Source organism: Elephas maximus, chromosome 14, assembly GCF_024166365.1.
Source record: "Elephas maximus indicus isolate mEleMax1 chromosome 14, mEleMax1 primary haplotype, whole genome shotgun sequence".
In the NCBI taxonomy this organism is placed as follows: Eukaryota; Metazoa; Chordata; class Mammalia; order Proboscidea; family Elephantidae; genus Elephas; species Elephas maximus.
Window position 1 is genome coordinate 66,471,964 of NC_064832.1, and position 12,749 is coordinate 66,484,712.

The following is a 12,749-nucleotide window of genomic DNA, read 5'->3' on the forward strand; positions in this document are numbered from 1 at the left end:
TTTCAGTGGTATGCAGAAGTTGTCTAGTAGCCTCAGCACTGGATCTTATCTTCCCAATCAGGTAATATTTTCACAGATCACAATTTTTCTCTTGTGCATTGGATTGGGGTAATGGAACTTGTCACAGGTGAATATAAAGTACCGAAACACTAGAAAAGGAAAATAGGTGCTTTGCTCTAAGGCAGCAATCCTCTAACCTTCGTAGTGGGTAGTTAGTAACGCTGACAATGAAGAGAAGGGTTATAGAGAGAATTACGATCCATGTGTCAAATAAGGAGCGGACAGCAGTATGAAGTGCACAGGAGGAGTGGCAGGGATATACCAGGGAGGAATGAATGACAGGGAACCATGCAAAACTGATCTGACTGGAATGGAGGGCCTGGGCCATAAGGTGATTTGATATTAGGCTGGAGGTTCTGCAGCTCTAGACCAGAAGTTTGATCATCATGAATAGGTCAACAAGAAATTACCACAGGATTCTACAGGTGGGAAAAGTACAAAGGAGATGATTTTTTGAAGACTCATGTCTTAAGCATACTGCACATTCAAAAGAAGTTAATATCAAAATTACCTGCTAGAAGGTAAAACACACTGCATCTCCTTTTTGCTCACTGTAACTCAGATAATAGGTTACATTGAAAAAACAGTTCCCGATGAAATGATTTTAAAACATTTGATGAAAAACGGTTTCAGAGGAAATCAAACTAAAACGTGGAGAACTGTATTTTTTCAAGAGAGATATAAATGTGAGGGGAGGGAGTTTCTGATAACTCACTACATGCCAAGCAATAGGCTAACGAGGACTGCTGAGCCCTGCTATGAAGTCAGCGAGTCTCCAAGTCTTTGAGACACTACAGGGAGATGGTAGTAAAGTGCGGTATTCAGCTTAAATTATGAACTATGAAGAAGTAGTTAATATAAAAATCATGAGAGCCGCATACGCTAGGACCGATATGAGTTTTTACCCCCATCTGGAATCGACTCGATGGCAGCGGGTTTGGTTTTTGGTTTGGTAACTCACATCTTCCTTGAAGCTTTTTTAACGTGTAGTATAATCTCATCTAGGATTTCACCTTCAGAATTAGCCATTTCCCTCATATTCTGTTCTTTACCTGAAAATCTAAAAATTCTGTTTTGATCATGGAGATTATTGAAATGCATTTATGTGGATCCTAAGTGATGGACTCAGCTTTTCTTTTGACGTAATCCAACGGCTTATGGTTGGTTTCCTCCAAGAGAATGATAGACTGGAGCATTTGTATTGTTGGAGACTTCAGCTTTATTGGTTCTGTGTTTTACCCTGTTAAAAATTCTGAATTTATAATATAAAAGCTTCTTTTCCTGGGCAAAGGTATTTGCCATATTTCATATCTAGTTTCAAAAAGCAACTGGCCTGCAAAACTAACGGTTACTTTTAGAACTAACATGTTTACCCTTGACATGGTAGTCACATTTATGTACCCTCACACAAAAATTCAATCTAGATAAGTTTGGATTTATGCTCTGAATTTGTTTCCCATGGTAAAACAACCCTAAAAATTCTGAGTTATAGTAGATACAGGGAATATCAAATTTACATCATGTTGAAGAAATTTAATAAATCCATTTAATGAAAAATTTGTCTCAACTGTAAAAACTGATTTGGCTAACCCACTGCACACATGTCAAAACAATATGGTCAGTGTCCTCTAATTCTTTTTTGAATGAACTAACAGCACTGGTAATGAATTCAGCTTTCCAAGCAGAATCTGTATACCCCGTATTTGCAGGCCAGATATCTTTTGGTATTTCAAGTATCTATTTGACATTTTCAGGTTCATGGTCTTTGGACACTTCAGATTTAGCTCATGTGAAATGATACCCATCCTCTTCTTCACCCACATCAGGTCTTTCCTGCATTCTCTATCCCAGTATAAGCCAATAGCAAACTACCTAGAATTCCAGGATAGAAATTCGCTTTTACTTTTTTTACTCTAACCAGACGTAAGATAATGATGCCTGACTCCTCCTTCAATCCTCACATGCCATCAGTGTTCAGGTGCTGACTACCTCACACTCTAAATTGTTCTCTAATTCATCTATTTCTCTTTAGACCAACTACACAACCCTATCTTAGGCCACCATCATACCCCACCTAGATTATTACAATAGCTGAACTGATCTATCTCCCTGTCTTCCTCTTGCCCTCTTTTATCTATTGTCTCCCAACAAATCGGTGTTCTTTCAAAAATACAAATCTCATTATATCATGCCCCTACTTAAAATGTATCAATAGCTATCCAATTTTCTTAAGATAATTTTCAAACTCATTTCACAGTATGGTTTCTGTTTATTTCCCCCAAATCCTTTAAGACTACCACTATTAGCCCTTACTTGCCATGTAAGCTTCTACTACTCTAGACCTTCAGTTCTTCAGAAATTTGTGTTTTCTCTTTGTTCTGGACCCTTGTACAAACTGTTACCTCTGTCTGGGGAATGCTCTGTTCACCTGCCTGACATCTATTCTTCCTTAAGGCATCTACTTAGATTTCACTATCTGAAGGAGGGATTACTTGACCTCCAAATTCTAGGTTAGGCAGCCCTCCTTGGTCCTCAAGTAACAACCTGTACTTTCTATTTAATTATTTCTCTTCCTCTTACCTGTGCCTCACACACAATAAACTCTTAAACCGTACTACAGCATATTCATACAATGTTTCTTATCGTACTGGATTTGTCACTAACCCAAAACTGAACACAAGTAAAGAAAAACTTCTCCCTCATTTTAAAGAGAGCCGTGTATATATATATATATAAGGCCAGACACTTCGTTCAGTGACTGAAAAAGCTGTTACTCATAACCATCATCCAAGCTTGACCCACTTCTTGAGTCCACAAGAAAAAGACTAGGAAGAAAAAGATTCATGGAGTCACGTGCCCTCAGCCTGGGTGGGCAAGGTGGAGGGAGGAAGGAGGTTAGATGCTCACTTTAACCAAAAGTAAGCGAGATGTATACCAATAGAATCCATCATAAATGTAACAATGCCAGCAAGAATTTTATTTCAATCTTCGGCCACACATGCACTTAGGCAATATACTTACTGATATTCTTCCACCTATCCAAAAATGGGTAAAAAAAGAATTAAAGACTAGCAGATAATGAAGGCTGGAGGTGTGAGGGCACAGCCTACATCCCCACCTTTTGGCATCATAATGATGTGAAGGTCCCAGCATTAAGGGACATTGAGGAAAAAAGCTGGACTACCTGAGACAAAAAGGTACCCATCCATGCAAGAGGACTGAAGCAAAAAGAGACCACGGATAGCGAGGTGTGCTTCTGATGACAAGAGCTGAGGAAGAAGGGCTGGAAAAGGTCATGCCAGCATCAGATGTTCCACAGCAGGAACTACACAGTGGAGGTGTCCAGGAGGCCACTAGCCAGGACCAACCTGCCCAGAGAGGGGGCTGAAGGCCTGGCCATTGGCAGAGACTGAAAGGAAACATGGTTGCCCCACTCTGGCAGGTCCTCTGAGGGGTGGAATGAAAGTGAACATCATCTACACAGAGAACACCACATCACTGAGGCCACCAGCAACAAAGAAATAAGACAAGTCAGATTAAACCGTAGAGGGTCTCCCCTCATTCCCACTTATTAGAAGGAGGGGAAGGAAATGGGTCAGGGCCTACCTCTACCCCATTCACACTCCAAGGTGAGGAAGGGGAGCAAAAGTAAAACAGCAGATTTTACTTCTTTCCTCTGAGCCATTTAGAAAAAGAGCTTTCAGTTAGACATGAAACTGGACTGAAAGCTTTCTTTTAAAAAAATAATCAAAAGTTATTAATATGTTATAGAAAAAGCTTGGGATGTCAATTAAGGGACTTAGGAATATGGGTGGGAAATTCCTAGTAGGCTCAGGAAAAATATAAAATCATGTCATGTTTCTATGTTACCAAGTTTAGATGTTTTACTAAACTTATCAGAGATCTAATCATCGTAAGGAGTTAGGCACATACGTAAAACTGTCCAAGTGGGACAATGATTTGCCAGAGTAGAGTGGAGTCGGCATCTAATTAGATCTCCACATATTAAAGAGAAAAATCCATTCAAGCTTTCCATAAAACTCAAGATATAAAACGATTTCTTTACTAACCGCCTCTCCTTTCAGTAAGTTTAGTTAATTGCTAGTCATAACAACTATCAAAACAGGTGACTACAAAACACCAGAATACCTCCTAAACCTTCTAATATATATATTTTTCAATATAATACACTGAAGTATGATTTTAAACATCAGTGAAATTCATTCTGTGCTCTACATCTTAATAGGATGATTACATGTTTTTCATATAAGGTCTTATACCATTACATTATTACTCATGAAAATTTTCATTAAATATATCTCCAAAGCAGTCAACCACATTTTCTTCCAGTCTTCCTAGAGTAAGTAAAGAAGATCTAATTTTTTGTAAATTGGTTTCCTCCAAAGGCAACGCAGTTTCTAACTTGCAAGAAAAGCTAATCATACATATCAGGAAATTTATTTCTGAAACTCAGCACTACAACTGGAATCTCATTCTTGGAAAAAAAACTCAAACTTACGCCAAGATTAATAAAATGTCTACACGTTTTTCCTTTAGCAAAGACATGGTATTAGGTTACTGGATTACTTCTCACGGTCATAAACGCAGAGATACAAAACACTCCACACACATCTGCTTTAAATTTTATGCCAGAAAACAAGAAAAATATTAGAAATTGAGTTCTACTTATAAAAACAGAAGGATAAATTCAGAATCATCGACTGTTATCCCTGAAAAACACTCCAGTGACAACTTGATTAATACAAAGGCCATCTTGATTGAAGTGTCTTTTCCCCTAAAAGAAATAATAGACTTCTCTAAACAGGATAACGGCATACACACTAAAAATCATATAATACAGACTGATGGCTCTTAATTGTGTTTTTGTTTTGCTGTTTATGTTGTCTGTTGAAAGCTTCATTCGCATTCAGCAAACATCCTATAATTAGCTGTGGCTTCACCTACAGAGACAAGGAGCACAATGATTTTAGGCTCTTAATATTTCTTTGAAATCCATTTCAAAGATGTACTAAACAAATCAGTCAGAACGCTTTAGCCAAGCAGTCCACCCACATTCAACAACCTTTCTCTACCTAACGATAATTACAGACTGTACAACAGGCAGCCTCTAATAAATAGCATCAACTTCAGAAGGCAGCTATCTGTAGGGGCCTTTCGGTTGCCATAGAAATATCTTCAGGCCACCCTGACCTTGGCATTGAACATTACCTTCACATTAACCTGCTATTAAGGGTCTCTCTCTCTCTCTCTGTGTGAGGGTTGGGAGGGTCTATATTAGCCCAAATTATAGAATAACTCATCCTATCCTAATGGTTACAAATGATATGTGCTCCTTAGTTCTAAAACATTCCCCAAAATGGAGAACACAAATCTTCTTGGTGACAGCAACCCCTGAATAATGGGCTCAATGGAAAACGTACTGCAGCAAAGAAAAAGGTCAGCAGGGTTCTCCGTATTCCTTCTCTTCATTCTAAGCTTCGGGGACAGTGGCTTCCTAAAGTAAAGGGATCACACTCAGTTGTGGAACAGGAAAATAAATCTCATCTCTTCAACCCAAACATAAAAAAGCATTTTAAGAATCATTAGTTAAGACCCAGCAAAGGGGAGGGGTCCTCTATATCCTGTTTTATAACAATCTTAAAGGTTGTTTTTTGAAAGAATCAAATGAACTTGAGGCATGTTAATGGCTAAAGACTATAAAATTCATTCTACATAGTTGAAAACATTTCTCTAGAAAATTCATGCATATAGAGTTTGGGACTCTAGGTTTGAAAGAAAACTTTAAATCATCTATAGTGTGTATGCTTTAATGTACTTGTTTTTAAGCCCATCTAAACATATAATCCTAACTAGACGTAAGGGATAATTTAAAAAGTAAAACAATAAATGTGTAATCCCTTGGACTTTAATTATTCCATAATGCACATGGTACATCAGGGAGATGGTAACAAGGGAAGGAATGGAGAAGAATGCAAGGAGGGTATGAGATCCAGAAATGGTAAAGGGGGACATTAAAATTTTTAGTGCTCAACTGCTTTGAGGCAGGCATTGTAGGTTCTAGTCACTTTACATACCTAATTTTGTAATTCAAGATTACCAGACATTGTAACAAGACCCTTTAACATAAGTCGTCTCAATTATTTCGAAAATCCAACCATGGGAACAGGTGGTATTAGACATCACTTCCATTTTTATAGAAGCCAACACCAGTGTTCAGAGAGATGAAGTGACTTGTCTGAGTTACAGATATGCTCCCACGGTTGCTAAGAAATGAAAAATTAATCCTAACTCAATACTCTGTGCTCTTTCTAGGACTTCACTGTGGTATTATGTTAGATGCAAAAGAAGGACTGTGTGTTACTTTATTTAGCAGAGTAGCCACACTGACCAAAACATTCTGAAATGTCTGTTAAATAATGAAGATACTTTCTCAACGCTCAGTAATAATTCATTGTTAAAGAGTTTGTCTTTCCATTCTTTTAATGGCATCTTCAAAGATGATTCCTATAAATACTAAAAATCCATCAATAGTCTCACGTCACCAAGAGTGAGATGATGATTAACGAGGGTTGGTGGAAGCCCAACACAAGCAATATGACCCTGAGAGAGAGACAGAGAAAGAGAGTGTGTACTGTTTCCGTCAGAGAATCACATTCATCTACAGTCTGCGTTTATTTATCCTAATAGGATCCAGCTGCTTTATCCAGAGCAGGACCTCTGCCTGTGCTACTGAAAAAAAAAAATTTTTTGACAAAAAGTTGACACATAAATCAAGACATTATACTTTTTCATTTGTTAACAAGAATTTTTACATAACGTGATCTAAGAGAAGATATCTTTTCATTTGACTGATGTCTAATTGATATTCATTTTTAAAGCAAAACCATTTTGTTAGAGTAACGCTGTCTGTGTGTGGCATGTGTGTGTGCTGGAACACGCGAGACAGTGATGAAGTAATCTTAACATGAAGTGGTGGGCAATAAACCCTAAAATTAACCACAGAGTCCAAAGTTTTGTTAATTTTGTCATTCCACAAATACAGGATAAGCCTATAACTAGGCAGTACTGGGGAAACAACAGGGATTGATAAATTAGCCATAATATTCGAAAACACACTAAAAGAGTAACAACCTAACCATCCTTCCAGGATATTAATGTTAGTGTGAACTATAATAGCTTTTGTACCTAAAGTCAAACTCAAGCATACCCACTGCCATTGAGTCGATTCTGACTCATGACGATACCATCTGTTACAGAATAGAACTGTTCCATAGGGTTTTCTTGGTTGTAATCGTTATGGAAGTAGATCGACAGACCTGTCATCCATGGCACAATTGGGTGGGTTTGAACTGCCAACCCTAGGTTAGCCGTGGAGCGCAAACTGTTTGTACCACCCAGGGACCTAGGTAATTATTTGTAAAATTTCATGCACACGTCAAGCCATAGAATTCTCAAATAGGTACATCAACTGAATTTTAACTACTGGGTGTGTAGAAAGGTAATGTGCCAGAAGTTTCAAAACCTTCCACTACTCTTGGGCTCAATCTATAACAAAGTTAAGCTAAAGATACCCTAGTTTATGTAAGAAAGTGGTCCACATCAAGGATGACTAAAAGCAGATATTTTTAATAATATAGATAAGTAGTCAACAACTCTGATTACGGCTGGAAGGCAAGGACAGGTAAAAGCAAGGCTAGAAACGAAGGCTCAATAGTCGAAAAATGAGTATTTAAAATGATCCCAATCAAAGACTTCAGATTAAAAAAAAAAGTTTTCAGTCATGTTTGAAGGTTCTACATGATAATTACCGCTATTAAAGGCATTTTAATAAAATGAACCTCCTACATCTCCTGCTAGCACAAGCGCACACATATGTTTTCTGGGACATATAGGCTGATTTAGGTAAGAATCATGTCCCTCAGATCTCTGCAGTTCCCTGTCCTCTGGGATATTTCTTAAAACAGAATAAGATACTTTTAAGTTCACCAACTTCACTAAGAGATGGGACAGTAGTTTCTCACATGTATTTTTTTTTTTTTTTTTTAATCTCAGCATATTTAACTTTGAGTCCATTATCTTACTGTTTGTGAAATTTGGCTCCTAAAGGAACAAGGGACATAATACAGAAATCCTAGGTATCTCTAGAAAAATAACATTTCATTTCAGGGATTATCTTAAAGATTAATGCAACCACATTCTGGATCATTTCTTTACAGAACTGTGTGAGTGTCTGAGTTCGGAACTGTGTTTACCATTGTAGGAGCAACACGTTAAGAGACAACGTTAACATTCAGAGCTAATGGAAAAGGAAGGGAGGCGACTTAGGGATGCATGTGAGTGAAGCTTATGCCAAATGACAGCACAGGGAGCCCTAATGACAGTTGCCTGGTAGTTCATAAAGAGGAAGGTAGCAGGAATACACAGAACTCAGTAGAGCAGGACTGCCAGGTTAAGAAAATCTGTGCCTCAACAGTCAGTAGCCATTTATGACGACAAAAATTTACATTCTGTAAAAAATCATCATAGACATGATGTTAACATGAACTTTATAAATGGTTGAAGTGTTGATTCCGCTGAATTTGCATATATTTTTGTTTTCATATTTCAAAAAAAAATTTTTTAAGGCTCATTTTTTATGTATACTTTTCCATGGAACCTTTTATTAAAAAAAAAAAAAATGCTGTTGAGTTGATTCCGACTCATAGCGCCCCTTAGAGGACACAGTAGAACTGCCCCAGAGGGTTTCCAAGGAGCAGCTGGTAGGTTTGAACTGCTGACCTTTTGGTTAGCAGCCGTAGCTCTTAACCGCTGTGCCACCACGCTCTGTTGTTGTTTGCTGCCATAAATTCGGTCCCTAACTCACAGTGACCGCATGTGCTTACAGAGTAGAACTGCTCCATGGAGTTTCTTGGTTATAATCTTTAGGGCAGCAGTTTGCCAGCCTTTCTTCCACAGAGCCATTGGGTGTGTTCAAACCTCCAACTTTTAGGTTAACAGCCAACTACAAACCACTCGCATCATCCAGGCTCTTATACATCATGTAATTTTAACCCAAAAATTAAAAACAATTTTAGAGGTATTTAAGATTTTTTTCCCCTTTAGACAGGATCCATTCATTAGTCCAATTTAGCTTGCAGCTTATCACTGCTCTTCTGTTATTCAGAGTCACCTCTGACTTTGAAATGATTGCTTTACTTGTGTAAAGTTTTCCATTTTGATCTTTTTGGCCTAGCTGAAATCTGAGGCAGTAACCTTTTCATTTTCACAAGGCTCTGTTGAAATGTGTTATCATCATGGTTAATTATTCCATTGCTAAACTAATAACCTGGGTAGGTAACAATACGATAGCTTTTAAAATACATAATTTGGAGTAAAACCAACATATTTTCCCAATTCCAAGAATTTCTGCAAGCATGAAGGCCTCTCATCTTACCATAAAACCAAAAACCAAACCCACTGCTGTCGAGTCGATTCCGACTCATAGCAACCCTATAGTACAGAGTAGAACTGCCCCATAGAGTTTCCCAGGAGTGCCTGGTGGATTCGAACTGCCGACCCTTTGGTTAACAGCCGTAGCATTTAACCTCTATGCCACCAGGGTTTCCAATCTTACCATACAGTTAATGTACGTTAATAAGAAAATTCCATTTCCAGAAATTCAATTTCCAATTAAACTTAACAACTGAACTTGTATTGTTTCATTTTCACAGTATCACTGCAGTACATATATAAAAGAGGATGATGAGCTGAAATAGTGCACTAAAAGTGACCCTTATATTTTAGACTCTGGATATATAATAAAGCATTTAAAATTTTATGGTTATGTAACAAATTTTTCTTCACATCAAGCATCAGAAATTTTTTAATGTTCATAAGGATGGGTTTCCATACAAAATTTTCATTTCAATATGCCACAATTTCCCCAAACTTAATTAACCTATCTAAAACTAAACCACCTCGTCTCCCCATAAATTACTTCATCTCAGCTTTCCTGATTTTCTCAATGCCTATGTTCTAGTCATAAAATCCAGAATGAAAGTCATTGTTTGAATTGGTATTTTCCTTCATCCTTATACCAGATATATTTTATCACATGGGACTTTGATTCAAAATGTGTACTGGCTGTCTCTTCATCATTACTATTGCATCATTCATTGAAGTCTTCATCTGACTCCGTAATTAATGGTAACCAAACTCTTTCTGCTGTCACTGATGCCAGGTTTGTAGGCCCAGCAAATGCTCTAAGAAGAAGTAAAAAACAAAATCTGGAAAGATCCTGCCATATTTATATTCTCCTACTTAGGATGCGATGTACATCCTGAAACTTTGAACTGGTGTGTTTTGTCAGTATGACCCAGTCTAATAATAAAATGTAGTAGAGTGGCAGGATAATCTGTGAAAATGCATCTAGTGTAAGCCATGGCTTCAATACCATCCGTGCTCACAGGAGATTAACAGGCACAAACAAAACAGAGTCACTTACAGAAGACGGGTTCTTAAGTCCCCCCCCCCCCCGCCCCCGCCAAAAGAATTGTTCCTGATTGAGTGTACATGCAGGGAGTTTCTATAAACTAGAGCATATTCATTTAGTTGTTCTAATTGAAAGACTATAGATTTTGTTAAAGGCCTCTGCAATGTTATAAACATCACAAGGCGTTACAAAAATAAGAAAAATATTCAAATAATTAGAAGAAGAAAAAAAGCACTGTGCTAAAACTTGCATTCCCTATGCCTCGAACCACAGAAATGTGCAACATTTCTTGTGCTTTCATCCTGTGACTCTTTCAAAGCAAATGTGTCCTTTTAAATAAAACTCTATTTTGTAGGCCAGAACCCCTTGGTTTGCTCCAGTGCTTCTGTTCCTTTTATGCTTCTCTACTTTTAAGGTTCAATGATTTATGGGTAGGATGTGCCCCGGGCACTTTTTGCCCTAGGAAAGAACCTGTTGAAGGCGTTAACTATTTACTTCTCCTTCACAATAACTCCCAAAATGTAGTTTCTCAAATAGCTTTTACACAGCTTCTCAGAAAAATGCTACCAATTGTTTACTTAACAAGGGCTGCCAGAGCTGTTAATGTTTAGTGTTCTTTTTCTAAGTTCGTTATGTTGGCTTGCCCATTTTTCTTCCATTCGCTGTTAGAAAATCACCATGGTTTACTGGTTCAGGAGTACAGGTTCCCACTTCCTCTAAGCAACTGCCAGGAGAAAACGTAAACCTGAACTCTTTTTATGGATACTAACTGACACACCACATTTTTTCTCAACTCTTTATCTGTTTATCTCTTCTTGTCAATGTTTTATCCTCCTCTTACAATGCCAAGTACTTACAGGCCCCTCACATACAACACACAGCTCTGCACGTCCTCCTCTTTGCCATAGTATTCCTCTCTCCCTCTTGCCCACATTTCTTCACTTTGTTAACTTATCTTTCAACACTCATCTTCTGAATTACCTTCTCCGAGAAACCTTCCTTACTCTCCTCTCATTCTGGGGTTTGTGGTAAACACCAGTTTTCGCCAGTTATACTACACTTTGGAACCCTGGTGGCACAGTGGTTAAGCACTTAGCTGTTAATCGAAAGGCCAGCAGTTTGAACCTACCAGCCGACATTCAGGAAGAAAAGGCGGCAGTCTGCTTCCATAAAGATTACAGCCTTGGAAACCCTGTGGGGCAGTTCTAACCTGTCCTATGGGGTCCCTATGAGTCGGCATCAACTTGACAACAAAGGGGTTTATACTACGCTTCTCTCTCTCATGTCTGTCTTCTCCACTAGGTTGTGAGCTCTCAAAGCGTAGTGGCTATTTCTTATCACTCTACCCCCAGGACCAAAATTTACTGGTAATGAAGGTATATAGTATTTGCTCCATGGTTGAACCACTCCCATTTGCCTTTTCATGGATTTACCTTTCTTCTTCACATTGCCCCTTCTTTTCTTCTGCATCACTTAATCATTGATTTAGAATTTAGTTTGATTTTAGAGTTTCCTTTCTTTGACTAATTCCTTGGTGCAATTCTAAGATAAACCAGTGAATGTTGTACATGAAAGCTACTGGTGAGCCATAGGAACCTGAGCTATTCCTCAGGTTTCCCATAATTTTAATCACCACCTGTAAATCACAGTCCAGATCCCACTGGTAGTCTAGCAGTCAGATCAGCAGGAGAAGCACTCCATGGTTCTCAGCATGAACACCACCACTTATCTGTCAGACTGTTGTACTGTGTTGACTTGCATGTTGCTGTGATGCTGGGAGGTATGCCATCAGTATTTCACATACCAGCAGGGTCACTTGTGATGAACAGGTTTCAGCAGAGCTTTCAGACTAAGACAGGCTAGAAAGAAAAGCCTGGTGATCTACTTCTGATCAGCAGAGCTTCCAGACGAAGACAGACTAGAAAGAAAAGCCTGGTGATCTACTTCTGAAAATCAGCCAGTGAAAACCCTATGGATCACAGAATACTGTCTGAGACTTCACTTCTCTCTTACTTTGGACACGTCATCAGGAGGGACCGATAGCTGGCGAAGGGTATCATGTTTGGTAAAGTGGAGGGCCACTGAAGGTAAAGGAAGCCCTCAATGAGATAGATTGACATAATGGCTGCAACAATGGACCCAAACATACCACTGATCATGATGAATATGGCGCAGGACGAGGAAACATTTTATTCTT

The 12,749-nt window shown here is 38.4% G+C and overlaps 1 protein-coding gene across 4 annotated transcripts in view; it reads right to left on the bottom strand.

Moving 5' to 3' along the window:
- KLF12 (KLF transcription factor 12) overlaps nucleotides 1–12,749 on the bottom strand; it is a 493,194-nt gene that overhangs the window by 215,501 nt on the left and 264,944 nt on the right. The gene's annotated exons all lie outside the window — the stretch shown is intronic.